Source organism: Artemia sp. Qi Xiang Cuo, chromosome 1 (genome assembly GCF_049724085.1).
Source record: "Artemia sp. Qi Xiang Cuo chromosome 1, ASM4972408v1, whole genome shotgun sequence".
In the NCBI taxonomy this organism is placed as follows: Eukaryota; Metazoa; Arthropoda; class Branchiopoda; order Anostraca; family Artemiidae; genus Artemia; species Artemia sp. Qi Xiang Cuo.
In genome coordinates, this window is record NC_142794.1 from 65,961,941 (window position 1) to 65,983,487 (window position 21,547).

Genomic DNA, 21,547 nt, shown 5'->3' on the forward strand with positions numbered 1-21,547 from the left:
GTCATGGTTTACCATGTCACAGTTACAGTCTCTTGATTTTTCAAAGTTCATTTTGGATTTTTACATTCTCTTGATTTTTCAAAGTTCATTTTGAATTACTTTCGTGAAATGCAAGAGTTGGAATATTTCAGTAGTGTCTTGTTGTGCTTTACCTTGTCACTGTTACATTCTCTTGATTTTTCAAAGTTCATTTTGGATTTCTTTCTTTGAAATGCAAGAGTTGGAATATTTCAGTAGTGTTTTTTGTGCTTTACCTTGTCACAGTTACATTCTCTTGATTTTTCAAAGTTCATTTTGATTTTATTTCCTTGAAACGCAAGAGTTGGAATATTTCAGTAGTGTCTTATTGGGCTTTACCTTGTCACTGTTACATTCTCTTGATTTTAAAGTTCATTTTGGATTTCTTTCTTTAAAATGAAAGAGTTGAAATATGTCAGTAGCGTTTTGTTGTGCTTTACCTTGTCACAGTTACATTCTCTTGATTTTTCAAAGTTCATTTTGAATTTCTTTCGTGAAATGCAAGAGTTGGAATATTTCCGTAGTGTTTTGTCGTGGTTTACCATGTCACAGTTACATTCTCGTGATTTTTCAAAGTTCATTTTGAATTTCTTTCTTGATATGCAAGAGTTGGAATATTTCCATAGTGTTTTATCGTGGTATAGCCTAACTTGTCACATTTATATTCTCTTGAATTTTCAAAGTTCATTTTGGATTTCTTTCCTTGAAATGCAAGAGTTGGAATATTTCAGTAGTGTTTTGTCGTAGTTGACCTTTTCACAGTTACCTTCTCTTGATTTTTCAAAGTTAATTTTGGATTTCTTTCCTTGAAATGCAAGAGTTGGAATATTTCAGTAGTGTTTTGTCTTGGTTTACTTTGTCACAGTTACTTTCCTTGAAATGCAAGAGTTGGAATATTTCAGTTGTGTTTTGTCGTGGTTTAACGTGTCACAGTTACATTTTCTTGATTTTTCAAAGTTCATTTTGGATTTCTTTCATTGAAATGCAAGAGTTGGAATATTTCAGTAGTGTTTTGTCGTAGTTTACCTTTTCACAGTTACCTTCTCTTGATTTTTCAAAGTTCATTTTGGATTTCTTTCCTTGAAATGCAAGAGTTGGAATATTTCAGTAGTGTTTTGTCATGGTTTACTTTGTCACAGTTACTTTCCTTGAAATGCAAGAGTTGGAATATTTCAGTTGTGTTTTGTCGTGGTTTACCGTGTCACAGTTACATTCTCTTGATTTTTCAAAGTTCATTTTTGATTTCTTTCATTGAAATGCAAGAGTTGGAATATTTCAGTAGTGTTTTCTCGTGGTTTACCTTGTCACAGTAACATTCTCTGAATTTTTCAAAGTTCAGTTTGGATTTCTTTCCTTGAAATGCAACGGTTGGAATATTTCAGTAGTGTCTTGTTGTGCTTTACCTTGTCACAGTTACACTTCTCTTGATTTTTCAAAGTTCATTATGGATTTCTTTCGTTGAAATGCAAGAGTTGGAATATTTCAGTAGTGTTTTGTTGTGCTTTACCTTGTCACAAGTACATTCTATTGATTTTCAAAGTTCATTTTGGATTTCTTTCCTTGAAATGCCAGAGTTGGAATATTTCAGTTGTGTTTTCTCGTGGTTTACCGTGTCACAGTTACATTCTCTGTATTTTTCAAAGTTCATTTTTAGAATTCTTTCCTTGAAATGCAAGAGTTGGAATATTTCAGTTGTGTTTTTTCGTGCTTTACCTTGACACAGTTACATTCTCTTGATTTTTCAAAGTTCTTTTTTGGATTTCTTTCGTTGAAATGTAAGAGTTGGAATATTTAAGTAGTGTTTTGTTATGGTTTACCTTGTCACAGTTATACTCTCTTGATTTTTCAAAGTTCATTTTGGATTTTTTTCCTTGAAATGCAAGAGTTGGAATACTTCAGTAGTGTTTGATCGTTGTTTACCTTGTCACAGTTACATTCTATTGATTTTTCAAAGTTCATTTTGGATTTCTCTCCTTGAAATGCAAGAGTTGGAATATTTCAGTTGTGTTTTGTCGTGGTTTACCTTGTCACAGTTCAATTCTCTTGATTTTTCTAAGTTAATTTTGGGTTTCTTTCATTGAAATGCAAGAGTTGGAATAGTTCAGTAGTGTTTTATCATGATTTACCTTGTCACAGATACATTTTCTTGATTGTCCAAAGTTCAGTTTTGGATTTTTACATTCTCTTGATTTTTAAAAGTTCATTTTGGATTTATTTCCTTGAAATGCAAGAGTTGGAATATTTCAGTATTGTTTTGTCATGGTTTACCTCGTCACAGTTACATTCTCTTAATTTTTCAAACTTCATATTGGATTTCTTTCCTTGAAATGCAAGGGTTGGAATATTTCAGTAGTGTCATGTTTTGCTTTACCTTGTCACAGTTACATTCTCTTGATTTTTCAAAGTTCATTTTGGATTTCTTTCGTTGAAATGTAAGAATTGGAATATTTCAGTAGTGTTTTGTCGTGGTTTATAATGTCGCAGTTACATTCTCTTGATTTTTCAAAGTTCATTTTGAAATTCTTCTATGAAATGCAAGAGTTGGAATATTTCAGTGGTGTGTTATCGTGGTTTACCTTGTCACAGTTACATTCTCTTGATTTTTCAAAGTTCATTTTGGATTTCTTACCTTGAAATGCAAGAGTTGGAATATTTCAGTAGTGTTTTGTCGTGTTTTACCTTGTCACAGTTACATTATATTGATTTTTAATAGTTCATTTTTGATTTCTTTCTTTGTAATGAAAAAGTTGGAATATTTATATAGTGTTTTGTCGTGGTTTAACTTGTCAGAGTTACATTCTATTGATTTTTTAAAGTTCATTTTTGTATTTCATTCATTGAAAAGCAAGAGTTGGAATATTTCAGTAGTGTTTTGTCGTGGTTTATCTTGTCACAGTTACATTATCTTGAATTTTTAAATTTCATTTTTGAATTTATTTCTTTGAAATGCAAGAGTTGGAACATTTCAGTAGTGTTTTGTTATGGTTTACTTTGTCACAGTTACATTCTCTTGATTTTTCAAAGTTCATTTTAGATTTCTTTCCTTGAAATGCAAGAGTTGGAATATTTCAGTAGTGTTTCGTCGTGGTTTACCTTGTCACAGTTACATTCTTTTGATTTTTCAAAGTTCATTTTGGATTTCTTTCGTTGAAATGCAAGAGTTGGAATATTTCAGTTGTGTTTTGTCGTGGTTTACCGCGTCACAGTTACATTCTCTTGATTTTTCAAAGTTCAGTTTTGGATTTTTACATTCTCTTGATTTTTCAAAGTTTATTTTGAATTTCTTTCATTGAAATGCAAGAGTTGGAATATTTCAGTAGTGTTTTGTCGTGGTTTACCTTGTCACAGTAACATTCTCTTAATTTTTCAAAGTTCATTTTGGATATCTTTCCTTGAAATGCAAGGGTTGGAATATTTCAGTAGTGTCTTGTTGTGCTTTACCTTGTCACAGTTACATTCTCTTGATTTTTCAAAGTTCATTTTGGATTTCTTTCGTTGCAATGCAAGAGTTGGAATATTTCAATAGTGTTTTGTTGTGCTTTATCTTGTCACAGTTATATTCTCTTGACTTTTCAAAGTTCATTTGAATTTTTTTCGTGAAATGCAAGAGTTGGAATATTTCAGTAGTGTTTTGTCGTGGTTTATAATGTCAAAGTTACATTCTCTTGATTTTTCAAAGTTCATTTTGAAATTCTTCCATGAAATGCAAGAGTTGGAATATTTCAGTGGTGTGTTATCGTGGTTTACCTTGTCACAGTTATATTCTCTTGATTTTTCAAAGTTCATTTTAGATTTCTTCCCTTGAAATGCAAGAGTTGGAATATTTCAGTAGTGTTTTGTCGTGATTTACCTTGTCACAGTTACATTCTATTGATTTTTCAAAGTTTATTTTAGATTTCTTTTCTTGAAATGCAAGAGTTGGAATATTTCAGTAGTGTTTTGTCGTGTTTTACCTTGTCACAGTTACATTCTCTTGATTTTTCAAAGTTCATTTTTGGATTTTTTTACTTGAAATGCAAGAGTTGGAATATTTCAGTAGTGTTTTGTCGTGGTTTACCTTGTCACAGTTACATTCTCTTGATTTTTCAAAGTTCATTTTTGGAATTCTTTCCGTGAAATGCAAGAGTTGGAATATTTCAGTAGAGTTTCGTCGTGGTTTACCTTGTCACAGTTACATTCTATTGATTTTTCAAAGTTCATTTTGGATTTATTTCATTGAAATGCAAGAGTTGGAATATTTAAGTAGTGTTTTCTCGTGGTTTACATTGTCACAGTTACATTCTATTGATTTTTCAAAGTTCAGTTTTGGATTTTTACATTCTCTTTGATTTTTTAAAGTTCATTTTGAATTTCTTTCATTGAAGTGCAAGAGTTGGATTATTTCAGTAGTGTTTTGTCATGGTTTACCTTGTCACAGTAACATTCTCTTAATTTTTCAAAGTTCAATTTGGATATCTTGCATTGAAATTCAAGAGTCGGAATATTTCAGTAGTGTCTAGTTGTGCTTTACCTTGTCAGAGTTACATTCTCTTGATTTTTCAAAGTTCATTTTGGATTTCTTTCGTTGAAATGCAAGAGTTGGAATATTTCAGTAGTGTTTTTTGTGCTTTACCTTGTCACAGTTACATTCTCTTGATTTTTCAAAGATCATTTTGAATTTTTTTCGTGAAAAGCAAGAGTTGGAATATTTCAGTAGTGTTTTGTCGTGGTTTATAATGTCACAGTTACATTCTCTTGATTTTCAAAGTTCATTTTGGATTTCTTTCCTTGAAATGCAAGAGTTGGAATATTTCAGTAGTGTTTTGTCGTGGTTTATAATGTCACAGTTACATTCTCTTGATTTTTCAAAGTTCATTTTGAAATTCTTCCATGAAATGCAAGAGTTGGAATATTTCAGTAGTGGGTTATCGTGGTTTACCTTGTCACAGTTACATTCTCTTGATTTTTCAAAGTTCATTTTGGATTTCTTACCTTGAAATGCAAGAGTTGGAATATTTCAGTAGTGTTTTGTCGTGATTTACCTTGTCTCAGTTAGATTCTATTGATTTTTCAAAGTTCATTTTGGATTTCTTTCCTTGAAATGCAAGAGTTGGAATATTTCAGTAGTGTTTCGTCGTGGTTTACCCTGTCACAGTTACATTATCTTGATTTTTCAAAGTTCATTTTGGATATTTACATTCTCTTGATTTTTCATAGTTCATTTTGAATTTCTTTTTTGAAATGCAAGTGTTGGAATATTTTATTAGTGTTTTGTCGTGGTTTACCATGTCACAGTTACATTCTCTTGATTGTTCAAAGTTCATTTTGAATTTTTTTCGTGAAATGCAAGAGTTGGAATATATCAATAGTGTTTTATCGTGGTATACCTTGTCACAGTTACATTCTCTTGATTTTTCAACGTTCATTTTGTATTTCTTTTGTGAAATGCAAGAGTTGGAATATTTTAGTAGTGTTTTGTCGTGGTTTACCATGTCACAGTTACATTCTCTTGATTGTTCAAAGTTCATTTTGTATTTTTTTCGTGAAATGCAAGAGTTGGAATATTTCAATAGTGTTTTATCGTGGTATACCTAGTCACAGTTACATTCTCTTGATTTTTCAACGTTCATTTTGGATTTCTTTCCTTGAAATGAAAGAGTTAGTATGTTCAGTAGTATTTTGTCGTGGTTTACCTTGTCAAAGTTTCATTCTCTTGATTTTCAAAGTTAATTTTGGTTTTCTTTACTTGAAATGCAAGAGTTGGAATATTTCAGTAGTGTTTTGTCGTGGTTTACCTTGTCACAGGTACATTCTCTTGATTTTTCAAAGTACAATTTGGATTTCTTGACTTCAAATGCAAGAGTTGGAATACTTCAGTAGTGTCTTGTTGTGCTTTACCTTGTCAGAGTTACATTCTCTTGATTTTTCAAAGTTCATTTTGGATTTCTTTCGTTGAAATGCAAGAGTTGGAATATTTCAGTAGTGTTTTTTGTGCTATACATTGTCACAGTTACATTCTCTTGATTTTTCAAAGATCATTTTGAATTTTTTTCGTGAAAAGCAAGAGTTGGAATATTTCAGTAGTGTTTTGTCGTGGTTTATAATGTCACAGTTACATTCTCTTGATTTTCAAAGTTCATTTTGGATTTCTTTCCTTGAAATGCAAGAGTTGGAATATTTCAGTAGTGTTTTGTCGTGGTTTATAATGTCACAGTTACATTCTCTTGATTTTTAAAAGTTCATTTTGAAATTCTTCCATGAAATGCAAGAGTTGGAATATTTCAGTAGTGGTTTGTAGTGGTTTACCTTGTCACAGTTACATTCTCTTGATTTTTCAAAGTTCATTTTGGATTTCTTCCCTTGAAATGCAAGAGTTGGAATATTTCAGTAGTGTTTTGTCGTGATTTACCTTGTCTCAGTTAGATTCTATTGATTTTTCAAAGTTCATTTTGGATTTCTTTCCTTGAAATGCAAGAGTTGGAATATTTCAGTAGTGTTTCGTCGTGGTTTACCATGTCACAGTTACATTCTCTTGATTTTTCAAAGTTCATTTTGGATATTTACATTCTCTTGATTTTTCATAGTTCATTTTGAATTTCTTTTGTGAAATGCAAGAGTTGGAATATTTTAGTAGTGTTGTGTCGTGGTTTACCATGTCACAGTTACATTCTCTTGATTGTTCAAAGTTCATTTTGAATTTTTTTCGTGAAATGCAAGAGTTGGAATATATCAATAGTGTTTTATCGTGGTATACCTTGTCACAGTTACATTCTCTTGATTTTTCAACGTTCATTTTGGATTTCTTTTGTGAAATGCAAGAGTTGGAATATTTTAGTAGTGTTTTGTCGTGGTTTACCATGTCACAGTTACATTCTCTTGATTGTTCAAAGTTCATTTTGAATTTTTTTCGTGAAATGCAAGAGTTGGAATATTTCAATAGTGTTTTATCGTGGTATACCTAGTCACAGTTACATTCTCTTGATTTTTCAACGTTCATTTTGGATTTCTTTCCTTGAAATGAAAGAGTTAGTATGTTCAGTAGTATTTTGTCGTGGTTTACCTTGTCAAAGTTTCATTCTCTTGATTTTCAAAGTTAATTTTGGATTTCTTTCCTTGAAATGCAAGAGTTGGAATATTTCAGTAGTGTTTTGTCGTGGTTTACCTTGTCACAGCTACATTCTCTTGATTTTTCAAAGTTTATTTTTGGATTTCTTTCATTGAAATGCGAGAGTTGGAATATTTCAGTAGTGTTTTGTTATGGTTTACCTTGTCACAGTCACATTCTCTTGATTTCTGAAAGTTCATTTTGGATTTTTATATTCTCTTAATTTTTCTAAGTTCATTTTGAATTTCTTTCGTTGAAATGCAAGAGTTGAAATATTTCAGTAGTGTTTCGTCATGGTTTACCTTGTCACAGTTACATTCTCATGATTTTTCAAAATTCATTTTGAATTTCTTCCGTTTAAATGAGAATGTTAGAATATTTCAGTAGTGTTTTGTTGAGGTTTACCTTGTCACACTTACATTCTCTTGATTTTTCAAAGTTCATTTTGGATTTCTTTCGTTGAAATGTAAGAGTTGGAATATTTGAGTAGTGTTTTGTCATGGTCTACCTTGTCACAGTTACATTCTCTTAAATTTTTAAAGTTCATTTTGAATTTCTTTCGTTGAAATGCAAGAGTTGGAATATTTCAGTAGTGTTTTGTTGTACTTTCCCTTTTCACTGTTAAATTCTCTCGATTTTTCAAAGTTCATTTTGGATTGTTTTCGTTGAAATGCAGCAGTTGGAATATTTCAGTAGTGTTTTGTTTTGCAGAGTTACATTCTCTTGATTTTTCAAGAGTTAGAATATTTCAGTTGTGTTTTGTCGTGGCTTACCATATCACTGTTACATGCTCTTGATTTTTCAAAGTTCATTTTGAATTTCTTTCCTGAAATGCAAGATTTGGAATATTTCAGTAGTTTTTTGTCATGGTTTACTTTGTTACACTTACATTCTCATGATTTTTCAAAGTTCATTTTGAATTTCTTTCGTTGAAATGCAAGAGTTGGAATATTTCAGTAGTGTTTTGTCGTGGTTTACCATGTCACAGTTACATTCTCTTGATTTTTCAAAGTTCATTTTGGATTTCTTTCATTGATATGCAAGAGTTGGATTATTTCAGTAGTGTTTTGTCGTGGTTTACCTTGTCACAGTTACATTCTCTTAATTTTTCAAAGTTCATTTTTAATTTCTTTAATGAAATGCAAGAATTGGAATATTTCAGTAGTGTTTTGTCGTGGTTTACCATATCACTATTACATTCTCTTGATTTTTCAAAGTTCATTTTGAATTTCTTTCGTGAAATGCAAGAGTTGGAATATTTCAGTAGTGTTTCGTCGTGGTTTACCATATAACAGTTACATTCTCTTGATTTTTCAAAGCTCATTTTTGGATTTCTATCGTTGAAATGTCAGAGTTGGAATATTTCAGTAGTGTTTTGTCGTGGTTTATAATGTCACAGTTACATTCTCTTGATTTTTCAAAGTTCATTTTGAAATTCTTCCATGAAATGCAAGAGTTGGAATGTTTCAGTAGTGTGTTATAGTGGTTTACCTTGTCATACTTACATTCTCTTGATTTTTCAAAGTTCATTTTGGATTTTTTCCCTTGAAATGCAAGAGTTGGAATATTTCAGTAGTGTTTTGTCGTGATTTACCTTGTCACAGTTGCATTCTATTGATTTTTCAAAGTTCATTTTGGATTTCTTTCGTTGAAATGCAAAAATTGGAATATTTCAGTAGTGTTTTGTTGTACTTTACCTTGTCAGAGTTACATTCTCTTGATTTTTCAAAGTTCATTTTGAATTTCTTTCCTGAAATGCAAGAGTTGGAATATTTCAGTAGTGTTTTGTTGTGGTTTACCATATCACTGTTACATCCTCTTTATTTTTCAAAGTTCATTTTGAATTTCTTTCGTTGAAATGCAAGAGTTGGAATATTTCACTAGTGTTTTGTCAGGGTTTACCATGTCACAGTTACATTCTCTGGATTTTTCAATGTTCATTTTGGATTTCTTTCATTGAAATGCAAGAGATGGAATATTTCAGTAGTGTTTTGTCATGGTTTACCATGTTACAGTTACATTTTCTTGATTTTTCAAAGTTCATTTTGAATTTCTTTCATTGAAATGCAAGAGTTGGATTATTTCAGTAGTGTTTTGTCAGGGTTTACCTTGTCACAGTTACATTCCCTTAATTTTTCAAAGTTCAATTTTGAATTTCTTTCGTGAAATGCAAGATTTGGAATATTTCAGTAGTGTTTTGTCGTGGCTTACCATATCACTGTTACATTCTCTTGATTTTTCAATTTTTATTTTGAATTTCTTTCGTGAAATGCAAGAGTTGGAATATTTCAGTAGTGTTTTGTCGTGGTTTACCTTGCCACAGTTACATTCTCATTATTTTTCAAAGTTCATTTTGAATTTCTTTCGTTGAAATCCAAGAGTTGGAATATTTCAGTAGTGTTTTGTTTTGGTTTACCTTGTCACACTTACATTCTCTTAATTTTTCAAATTTCATTTTGGATTTCTTTCGATGAAATGCAAGAGTTGGATTATTTCAGTAGTGTTTTGTCTTGGTTTACTTTGTCACAGTTACATTCTCTTATTTTTCAAAGTTCATTTTGGATTTCTTTCATTGAAATGCAAGAGTTGGAATATTTCAGTAGTGTTTTGTTGTGGTTTGCCTTGTCACTGTTACATTCTCTTGATTTTTTTAGTTTGTTTTGGATTTCTTTTGGATTTCACCTTGTCACTGTTACATTCCCTTGATTTTTTCAAAGTTCATTTTAGATTTCTTTCGTTGAAATTCAAAAATTGGAATATTTCAGTAGTGTTTTGTTGTACTTTACCTTGTCAGAGTTACATTCTCTTGATTTTTCAAAGTTCATTTTGAATTTCTTTCCTGAAATGCAAGAGTTGGAATATTTCAGTAGTGTTTTGTTGTGGTTTACCATATCACTGTTACATCCTCTTTATTTTTCAAAGTTCATTTTGAATTTCTTTCGTTGAAATGCAAGAGTTGGAATATTTCACTAGTGTTTTGTCGTGGTTTACCATGTCACAGTTACATTCTCTGGATTTTTCAATGTTCATTTTGGATCTTTTTCATTGAAATACAAGAGTTGGAATATTTCAGTAGTGTTTTGTCATGGTTTACGATGTTACAGTTACATTCTCTTGATTTTTCAAAGTTCATTTGAATTTCTTTCATTGAAATGCAAGAGTTGGATTATTTCAGTAGTGTTTTGTCGTGGTTTACCTTGTCACAGTTAAATTCTCTTAATTTTTCAAAGTTCATTTTAAATTTCTTTCGTGAAATGCAAGAGTTGGAATATTTCAGTAGTGTTTTGTCGTGGTTTACCATATCACTGTTACATTCTCTTGATTTTTCAAAGTTTATTTTGAATTTCTTTCGTGAAATGCAAGAGTTGGAATATTTCAGTAGTGTTTTGTCGTGGTTTACCTCGTCACAGTTACATTCTCTTGATTTTTCAAAGCTCATTTTTGGACTTCTATCGTTGAAATGCCAGAGTTGGAATATTTCAGTAGTGTTTCGTCATGGTTTACCTTGTCACAGTTACATTATCTTGACTTTTCAAAGTTCATTTTGAATTTCTTTCGTTGAAATGCAAGAGTTGGAATATTTTTGAATTTCTTTCATTGGAATGCAAGAGTTGGATTATTTCAGTAGTGTTTTGTTGTGATTTAGCTTGTCACACTTACATTCTCTTGATTTTTCAAAGTTCATTTTGGATTTCTTTCGTTGAAATGCAAGAGTTGGAATATTTCAGTAGTGTTTTGTCGTGGTTTACCATGTCACAGTTATATTCTCTTAATTTTTCAAAGTGCATTTTGGATTTGTCTCGTTGAAATGCAAGAGTTGGAATATTTCAGTAGTGTTTTGTCATGGTTTATCTTGTCACAGTTACATTCTCTTAATTTTTCAAAGTTAATTTTGTATTTGTATCATTGAAATGCAAGAGTTGGAATATTTCAGTAGTGTTTTGTTTTGCTTTACCTTTTCACATTTACATTATCTTTATTTTTCATTGTTCATTTTGAATTTCTTTCGTAAAATTCAAGAGTTTAAAAAGTTCAGTAGTGTTTTATATTGGTTTACCATGTCACAGTTAAATTCTCTTGATTTTTCGATGTTCATTTTGGATTTTTTTCCGTGAAATGCAAGAGTTGGAATACTTCAGTAGTGTTTTGTCATGGTTTACCTTGTCACAGTTACATTCTTTTGATATTTCAAAGCTCATTTTCGGATTTCTATCGTTGAAATGCAAGAGTTGGAATATTTCAGTAGTGTTTTGTTATGGTTTACCATGCCACAGTTAGATTCTCTTGATTTTTCAAAGTTCATTTTGAATTTCTTTCGTTGAAATGCAAGAGTTGGAATATTTCAGTATTGTTTTGTTGTGCTTTACCTTGTCACTGTTACATTCCCTTGATTTTTTCAAAGTTCATTTTGGATTTCTTTCGTTGAAATGCGAAAATTGGACTATTTCAGTAGTGTTTTGTTGTACTTTACCTTGTCAGAGTTACATTCTCTTGATTTTTCAAAGTTCATTTTGAATTTATTTCCTGAAATGCAAGAGTTGGAATATTTCAGTAGTGTTTTGTTGTGGTTTACCATATCACTGTTACATCCTCTTTATTTTTCAAAGTTCATTTTGAATTTCTTTCGTTGAAATGCAAGAGTTGGAATATTTCACTAGTGTTTTGTCGTGGTTTACCATGTCACAGTTACATTCTCTTGATTTTTCAATGTTTATTTTGAATTTCTTTCATTGAAATGCAAGAGATGGAATATTTCAGTAGTGTTTTGTCATGGTTTACCATGTTACAGTTACATTTTCTTGATTTTTCAAAGTTCATTTTGAATTTCTTTCATTGAAATGCAAGAGTTGGATTATTTCAGTAGTGTTTTTTCAGGGTTTACCTTGTCACAGTTACATTCCCTTAATTTTTCAAAGTTCATTTTGAATTTCTTTAGTGAAATGCAAGAGTTGGAATATTTCAGTAGTGTTTTGTCGTGGCTTACCATATCTTTCTTACATTCTCTTGATTTTTCAAATTTTATTTTGAATTTCTTTCGTGAAATGCAAGAGTTGGAATATTTCAGTAGTGTTTTGTCGTGGTTTACCTTGTCACAGTTACATTCTCTTGATTTTTCAAAGCTCATTTTTGGACTTCTATCGTTGAAATGCCAGAGTTGGAATATTTCAGTAGTGTTTCGTCATGGTTTACCTTGTCACAGTTACATTATCTTGACTTTTCAAAGTTCATTTTGAATTTCTTTCGTTGAAATGCAAGAGTTGGAATATTTTAGTAGTGTTTTGTCATGGTTTACCTTGCCACAGCTACATTCTCTTGATTTTTCAAAGTTCATTTTGAATTTCTTTCATTTAAATGCAAGAGTTGGAATATTTCAGTAGTGTTTTGTCGTGGTTTACCTTGTCAAAGTTTCATTCTCTTGATTTTTCAAAGTTCATTTTGGATTTCTTTCCTTGAAATGCAAGAGTTGGAATATTTCAGTAGTATTTTGTCGTGGTTTACCTTGTCACAGTTACATTTTCTTGATTTTTCAAAGTTCATTTTGAATTTCTTTCCTTGAAATGCAAGAGCTGGAATATTTCAGTAGTATTTTGTCGTGGTTTACCTTGTCACAGTTACATTCTCTTGATTTTTCAACGTTCATTTTGGATTTCTTTCCTTGAAATGCAAGACTTGGATTATTTCAGTAGTGTTTTGTCGTGGTTTACCTTGTCAAAGTTTCATTCTCTTGATTTTTCAAAGTTCATTTTTGAATTTTTTCATTGAAATGCAAGAGTTGAAATATTTCAATAGTGTTTTGTTATGGTTTACCTTGTCACAGTTATATTCTCTTGATTTTTCGAAGTTTATTTTGGATTTCTTTCCTTGAAATGCAAGAGTTGGAATGTTTCAGTTGTATTTTGTAGTGGTTTACCATGTCACAGTAACATTTTCTTGATTTTTCAAAGTTCATTTTGGATTTCTTTCCTTGAAATGCAAGACTTGGATTATTTCAGTAGTGTTTTGTCGTGGTTTACCTTGTCAAAGTTTCATTCTCTTGATTTTTCAAAGTTCATTTTTGAATTTTTTTCATTGAAATGCAAGAGTTGGAATATTTCAGTAAGGTTTCGTCATGGGTTACCTCGTCACAGTTACATTCTCACGATTTTTCAAAATTCATTTTGAATTTTTTTCATTGATATGCAAGAGTTGGAATATTTCAGTAGTGTTTTGTTGTGGTTTACCTTGTCACACTTACATTCTCTTGATTTTTCAAAGTTCATTTTGGATTTCTTTCGTTGAAATGCAAGAGTTGAATATTTCAGTAGTGTTCTGTCATGGTTTACCTTGTCACAGTTACATTGTCTTAATTTTTCTAAGTTCATTTTGGATTTCTTTCGTGAAATGCAAGAGTTGGAATATTTCAGTAGTGTTTTGTTATGGTTTACCTTGTCAAAAAAACATTCTCTTGATTTTTCAAAGTTCATTTTGAATTTCTTCCGTTGAAATGCAAGAGTTGGAATATTTCAGTAGTGTTTTGTTGTGCTTTACCTTGTCACTGTTACATTCCCTTGATTTTTCAAAGTTCATTTTGGATTTCTTTCGTTGAAAAGCAAAAATTGGAATATTTCAGTAGCGTTTTGTTGTACTTTACCTTGTCACAGTTTCATTCTCTTGATTTTTCAAAGTTCATTTTGAATTTCTTTCGTTGAAATGCAAGAGTTGGAATATTTCAGTAGTGTTGCCTTGTCACTGTTACATTCTCTTGATTTTTCAAAGTTCATTTTTGTATTTCTATCGTTGAAATGCAAGAGTTTGAATATTTCAGTAGTGTTTTGTTACGGTTTACCTTGTCACAGTTACATTCTTTTGATTTTTCTAAATTCATTTTGAATTTCTTTCGTTGAAATGCAAGAGTTGGAATATTTCAGTAGTGTTTTTTCGTGGTTTTCCATGTCACAGTTACATTCTCTTGATTTTTCAAAGTTCATTTTGAATTTCTTTCATTGAAATGCAAGAGTTGGATTATTTCAGTAGTGTTTCGGCATGGTTTACCTCGTCACTTTTACATTCTCATGATTTTTCAAAGTTCATTTTGAATTTCTTTCATTCAAATGCAAGAGTTAGATTATTTCAGTAGTGTTTTATTGTGGTTTACCTTGTCACACTTACATTCTCTTGATTTTTTAAAGTTAATTTTGGATTTCTTTCGTTGAAATGCAAGAGTTGAATATTTCAGTAGTGTTTTGTCATGGTTTACCTTTTCACAGTTACATTGTCTCAATTTTTTAAAGTTCATTTTGAATTTCTTTCGTTTAAATGCAAGAGTTGGAATATTTCAGTAGTGTTTTTTCGTGGTTTACCATATCACTGTTACATGCTATTGATTTTTCAAAGTTCATTTTGAATTTCTTTCGTGAAATGCAAGATTTGGAATATTTCAAAAGTGTTTTGTCGTGGTTTACCATATCACAGTTATATTCTCTTGATTTTTCAAAGTTCATTTTGAATTTCTTTCGTGAAATGCAAGAGTTGGAATATTTCAGTAGTGTTTTGTTATGGTTTACCTTGTCAAAAAAACATTCTCTTGATTTTTCAAAGTTCATTTTGAATTTCTTCCGTTGAAATGCAAGAGTTGGAATATTTCAGTAGTGTTTTGTTGTGCTTTACCTTGTCACTGTTACATTCGCTTGATTTTTCAAAGTTCATTTTGGATTTCTTTCGTTGAAAAGCAAAAATTGGAATATTTCAGTAGCGTTTTGTTGTACTTTACCTTGTCAGAGTTACATTCTCTTGATTTTTCAAAGTTCATTTTGAATTTTTTTCGTTGCAATGCATGAGTTGAAATATTTCAGTAGTGTCTTGTTGTGCTTTACCTTGTCACAGTTACATTCTCTTGATTTTTCAAACTTCATTTTGAATTTCTTTCGTGAAATGCAAGAGTTGGAATATTTCAATAGTGTTTTATCGTGGATGACCATGTCACAGTTACATTCGCTTGATTTTTCAAAGTTCATTTTGAATTTCTTTCGTGAAATGCAAGAGTTGGAATATTTCAGTAGTGTTTTGTCATGGTTTACCTTGTCAGAGTTACATTCTTTTGATATTTCAAAGCTCATTTTCGGATTTCTATCGTTGAAATGCAAGAGTTGGAATATTTCAGTCATGTTTTTTTATGGTTTACCTTGTCACAGTTACATTTTCTTGATTTTTCAAAGTTCATTTTGAATTTATTTCGTTGAAATGCAAGAGTTGGAATATTTCAGTAGTGTTTTGTTGTGCTTCACCTTGTCACTGTTACATTCCCTTGATTTTTCATTCCCTTGATTTTTCAAAGCTCATTTTTGGATTTCTATCATTGAAATGGAAGAGTTTGAATATTTCAGTAGTGTTTTGTTATGCTTCCCCTTGTCAGAGTTACATTCTCTTGATTTTTCAAAGTTCATTTTGAATTTCTTTCATTGAAATGCAAGAGTTGGATTATTTCAGTAGTGTTTCGTCATGGTTTACCTCGTCACAGTTAAATTCTCATGATTTTTCAAAGTTCATTTTGAATTTATTTCATTCAAATGCAAGAATTGGATTATTTCAGTAGTGTTTTATTGTGGTTTACCTTGTCACACTTACATTCTCTTGATTTTTCAAAGTTCATTTTGGATTTCTTTCTTTGAAATGCAAGAGTTGAATATTTCAGTAGTGTTTTGTCATGGTTTACCTTGTCACAGTTACATTGTCTTAATTTTTCAAAGTTCATTTTGGATTTCTTTCGTGAAATGCAAGAGTTGGAATATTTCAGTAGTGTTTTGTTATGGTTTACCTTGTCAAAAAAACATTCTCTTGATTTTTAAAAGTTCATTTTGAATTTCTTCCGTTGAAATGCAAGAGTTGGAATATTTCAGTAGTGTTTTGTTGTGCTTTACCTTGTCACTGTTACATTCCCTTGATTTTTCAAAGTTCATTTTGGATTTCTTTCGTTGAAATGCAAAAATTGGAATATTTCAGTAGTGTTTTGTCGTGGTTTACCATATCACTGTTACATCCTCTTGATTTTTCAAAGTTCATTTTGAATTTCTTTCGTAAAATGCAAGAGTGGGAATATTTCAGTAGTGTTTTGTCATGGTTTACCTTGTCACTGTTACATTCTCTTGATTTTTCAAAGTTCATTTTTGTATTTCTATCGTTGAAATGCAAGAGTTTGAATATTTCAGTAGTGTTTTGTTACGGTTTACCTTGTCACAGTTACATTCTTTTGATTTTTCTAAATTCATTTTGAATTTCTTTCGTTGAAATGCAAGAGTTGGAATATTTCAGTAGTGTTTTTTCGTGGTTTTCCATGTCACAGTTACATTCTCTTGATTTTTCAAAGTTCATTTTGAATTTCTTTCATTGAAATGCAAGAGTTGGATTATTTCAGTAGTGTTTCGGCATGGTTTACCTCGTCACTTTTACATTCTCATGATTTTTCAAAGTTCATTTTGAATTTTTTTCATTCAAATGCAAGAGTTAGATTATTTCAGTAGTGTTTTATTGTGGTTTACCTTGTCACACTTACATTCTCTTGATTTTTTAAAGTTAATTTTGGATTTCTTTCGTTGAAATGCAAGAGTTGAATATTTCAGTAGTGTTTTGTCATGGTTTACCTTTTCACAGTTACATTGTTTCAATTTTTTAAAGTTCATTTTGAATTTCTTTCGTTGAAATGCAAGAGTTGGAATATTTCAGTAGTGTTTTTTCGTGGTTTACCATATCACTGTTACATGCTATTGATTTTTCAAAGTTCATTTTGAATTTCTTTCGTGAAATGCAAGATTTGGAATATTTCAAAAGTGTTTTGTCGTGGTTTACCATATCACAGTTATATTCTCTTGATTTTTCAAAGTTCATTTTGAATTTCTTTCGTGAAATGCAAGAGTTGGAATATTTCAGTAGTGTTTTGTTATGGTTTACCTTGTCAAAAAAACATTCTCTTGATTTTTCAAAGTTCATTTTGAATTTCTTCCGTTGAAATGCAAGAGTTGGAATATTTCAGTAGTGTTTTGTTGTGCTTTACCTTGTCACTGTTACATTCCCTTGATTTTTCAAAGTTCATTTTGGATTTCTTTCGTTGAAAAGCAAAAATTGGAATATTTCAGTAGCGTTTTGTTGTACTTTACATTGTCAGAGTTACATTCTCTTGATTTTTCAAAGTTCATTTTGAATTTTTTTGTTGCAATGCATGAGTTGAAATATTTCAGTAGTGTCTTGTTGTGCTTTACCTTGTCACAGTTACATTCTCTTGATTTTTCAAACTTCATTTTGAATTTCTTTCGTGAAATGCAAGAGTTGGAATATTTCAATAGTGTTTTATCGTGGATGACCATGTCACAGTTACATTCGCTTGATTTTTCAAAGTTCATTTTGAATTTCTTTCGTGAAATGCAAGAGTTGGAATATTTCAGTAGTGTTTTGTCATGGTTTACCTTGTCAGAGTTACATTCTTTTGATATTTCAAAGCTCATTTTCGGATTTCTATCGTTGAAATGCAAGAGTTGGAATATTTCAGTCATGTTTTTTTATGGTTTACCTTGTCACAGTTACATTTTCTTGATTTTTCAAAGTTCATTTTGAATTTATTTCGTTGAAATGCAAGAGTTGGAATATTTCAGTAGTGTTTTGTTGTGCTTCACCTTGTCACTGTTACATTCCCTTGATTTTTCATTCCCTTGATTTTTCAAAGCTCATTTTTGGATTTCTATCATTGAAATGCAAGAGTTTGAATATTTCAGTAGTGTTTTGTTATGCTTCACCTTGTCAGAGTTACATTCTCTTGATTTTTCAAAGTTCATTTTGAATTTCTTTCATTGAAATGAAAGAGTTGGATTATTTCAGTAGTGTTTCGTCATGGTTTACATCGTCACAGTAACATTCTCATGATTTTTCAAAGTTCATTTTGAATTTCTTTCATTCAAATGCAAGAATTGGATTATTTCAGTAGTGTTTTATTGTGGTTTACCTTGTCACACTTACATTCTCTTGATTTTTCAAAGTTCATTTTGGATTTCTTTCGTTGAAATGCAAGAGTTGAATATTTCAGTAGTGTTTTGTCATGGTTTACCTTGTCACAGTTACATTGTCTTAATTTTTCTAAGTTCATTTTGGATTTCTTTCGTGAAATGCAAGAGTTGGAATATTTCAGTAGTGTTTTGTTATGGTTTACCTTGTCAAAAAAACATTCTCTTGATTTTTAAAAGTTCATTTTGAATTTCTTCCGTTGAAATGCAAGAGTTGGAGTATTTCAGTAGTGTTTTGTTGTGCTTTACCTTGTCACTGTTACATTCCCTTGATTTTTCAAAGTTCATTTTGGATTTCTTTCGTTGAAATGCAAAAATTGGAATATTTCAGTAGCGTTTTGTTGTACTTTACCTTGTCAGAGTTACATTCTCTTGATTTTTCAAAGTTCATTTTGAATTTCTTTCGTGAAATGCAAAAGTTGGAATATTTCAGTAGTGTTTCGTCATGGTTTACCTTGTCACTGTTACATTCTCTTGATTTTTCAAAGCTCATTCTTGGATTTCTATCGTTGAAATGCAAGATTTGGAATATTTCAGTAGTGTTTTGTCATGGTTTACCATGTCACAGTTACATTCTCTTGATTTTTCAAAGTTCATTTTGAATTTCTTTCGTGAAATGCAAGAGTTGGAATATTTCAATAGTGTTTTATCGTGGTATACCTTGTCACAGTCACATTTTCTTGTTTTTTGTAAGTTCATTTTGAATTTTTTTCGTTGAAATGCAAGAGTTGGAATATTTCAGTAGTGTCTTATTGTGGTTTACCTTGTCACTGTTACATTCTCTTGATTTTTCAAAGTTCATTTTGGATTTCTTTCGTTGAAATTCAAGAGTTGGAATATTTCAGTAGTGTTTTGCTGTGCTTTACCTTGTCTCAGTTACACTCTTTATTTTTCAAAGTTCATTTTGAATTTCTTTCCTTGAAATGCAAGATTTGGAATATTTCAGTAGTGTCTTGTTCTGCTTTACCTAGTCAATGCTACATTATCTTGATTTTTAAGTTCATTTTGGATTTGTTTCTTTGAAATGCAAGAGTTGGAATATTTCAGTAGTGTTTTGTCGTGGTTTACCATGGCATAGTTAAATTCTCTTGCTTTTTCAAAGTTCATTTTGAATTTCTTTCGTGAAAAGCAAGAGTTGGAATATTTCAGTAGTGTTTTGTCATGGTTTCCTTTGTCACAGTTACATTCTCTTGATATTTCAAAGTTCATTTTGGATTTCTTTCCTTGAAATGCAAGAGTTTGAATATTTCAGTAGTGTTTCGTCGTGGTTTACCTTGTCACAGTTACATTCTCTTGATTTTTCAAAGTTGATTTTAAATTTCTATCCTCGAAATGCAAGAGTTGGAATATCTTAGTAGTGTTTTTTTATGGTTTACCTTGTCACAGTTACATTATTTTGATTTTTCAAAGTTCATTTTGGATTTCTTTCGTTGAAATGCAAGAGTTGGAATATTTCAGTAGTGTTTTGTCATGGTTTACCTTGTCACAGTTTCATTCTCTTAATTTTTCAAAGTTCATTTTGAATTTCTTTCGTTGAAATGCAAGAGTTGGAATATTTCAGTAGTTTTTTGTTGTGCTTTACCTTGTCACTGTTACATTCGTTTGATTTTTCAAAGTTCATTTTGTATTTTTTTAGTTGAAATGTAAGAGTGGGAATATTTTAGTAGTGTTTTGTCGTGGTTTACCTTGTCACAGTAACATTCTCTTAATTTTTCAAGGTTCATTTTGGATTTTTCCCCTTGAAATGCAAGAGTTGGAATATTTCAGTAGTGTCTTGTTGTGCTTTACCTTGTCAGACTTACTTTCTCTTGATTTTTCAAAGTTCATTTTGGATTTTTTTCGTTGAAATGCAAGAGTTGGAATATTTCAGTAGTATTTTGTCATGCTTTACCTTGTCACAGTTACATTCTCTTAATTTTTCAAAGTTCTTTTTGAATTTCTTTCCTTGAAATGCAAGAGTTGGAATATTTCAGTAGTGTTTTGTTGTGCTTTACCTTGTCACTGTTACATTTGCTTGATTTTTCAAAGTTCATTTTGAATTTTTTTGTTGCAATGCATGAGTTGAAATATTTCAGTAGTGTCTTGTTGTGCTTTACCTTGTCACAGTTACATTCTCTTGATTTTTCAAACTTCATTTTGAATTTCTTTCGTGAAATGCAAGAGTTGGAATATTTCAATAGTGTTTTATCGTGGATGACCATGTCACAGTTACATTCGCTTGATTTTTCAAAGTTCATTTTGAATTTCTTTCGTGAAATGCAAGAGTTGGAATATTTCAGTAGTGTTTTGTCATGGTTTACCTTGTCAGAGTTACATTCTTTTGATATTTCAAAGCTCATTTTCGGATTTCTATCGTTGAAATGCAAGAGTTGGAATATTTCAGTCATGTTTTTTTATGGTTTACCTTGTCACAGTTACATTTTCTTGATTTTTCAAAGTTCATTTTGAATTTCTTTCGTTGAAATGCAAGAGTTGGAATATTTCAGTAGTGTTTTGTTGTGCTTCACCTTGTCACTGTTACATTCCCTTGATTTTTCATTCCCTTGATTTTTCAAAGCTCATTTTTGGATTTCTATCATTGAAATGGAAGAGTTTGAATATTTCAGTATTGTTTTGTTATGCTTCACCTTGTCAGAGTTACATTCTCTTGATTTTTCAAAGTTCATTTTGAATTTCTTTCATTGAAATGCAAGAGTTGGATTATTTCAGTAGTGTTTCGTCATGGTTTACCTCGTCACAGTAACATTCTCATGATTTTTCAAAGTTCATTTTGAATTTCTTTCATTCAAATGCAAGAATTGGATTATTTCAGTAGTGTTTTATTGTGGTTTACCTTGTCACACTTACATTCTCTTGATTTTTCAAAGTTCCTTTTGGATTTCTTTCGTTGAAATGCAAGAGTTGAATATTTCAGTAGTGTTTTGTTATGGTTTACCTTGTCACAGTTACATTGTCTTAATTTTTCAAAGTTCATTTTGGATTTCTTTCGTGAAATGCAAGAGTTGGAATATTTCAGTAGTGTTTTGTTATGGTTTACCTTGTCAAAAAAACATTCTCTTGATTTTTAAAAGTTCATTTTGAATTTCTTCCGTTGAAATGCAAGAGTTGGAATATTTCAGTAGTGTTTTGTTGTGCTTTGCCTTGTCACTGTTACATTCTCTTGATTTTTCAAAGTTCATTTTGGATTTCTTTCGTTGAAATGCAAAAATTGGAATATTTCAGTAGCGTTTTGTTGTACTTTACCTTGTCAGAGTAACATTCTCTTGATTTTTCAAAGTTCATTTTGAATTTCTTTCGTGAAATGCAAGAGTTGGAATATTTCAGTAGTGTTTCGTCGTGGTTTACCATATCACTGTTACATCCTATTGATTTTTCAAAGTTCATTTTGAATTTTTTTCATAAAATGCAGGAGTTGGAA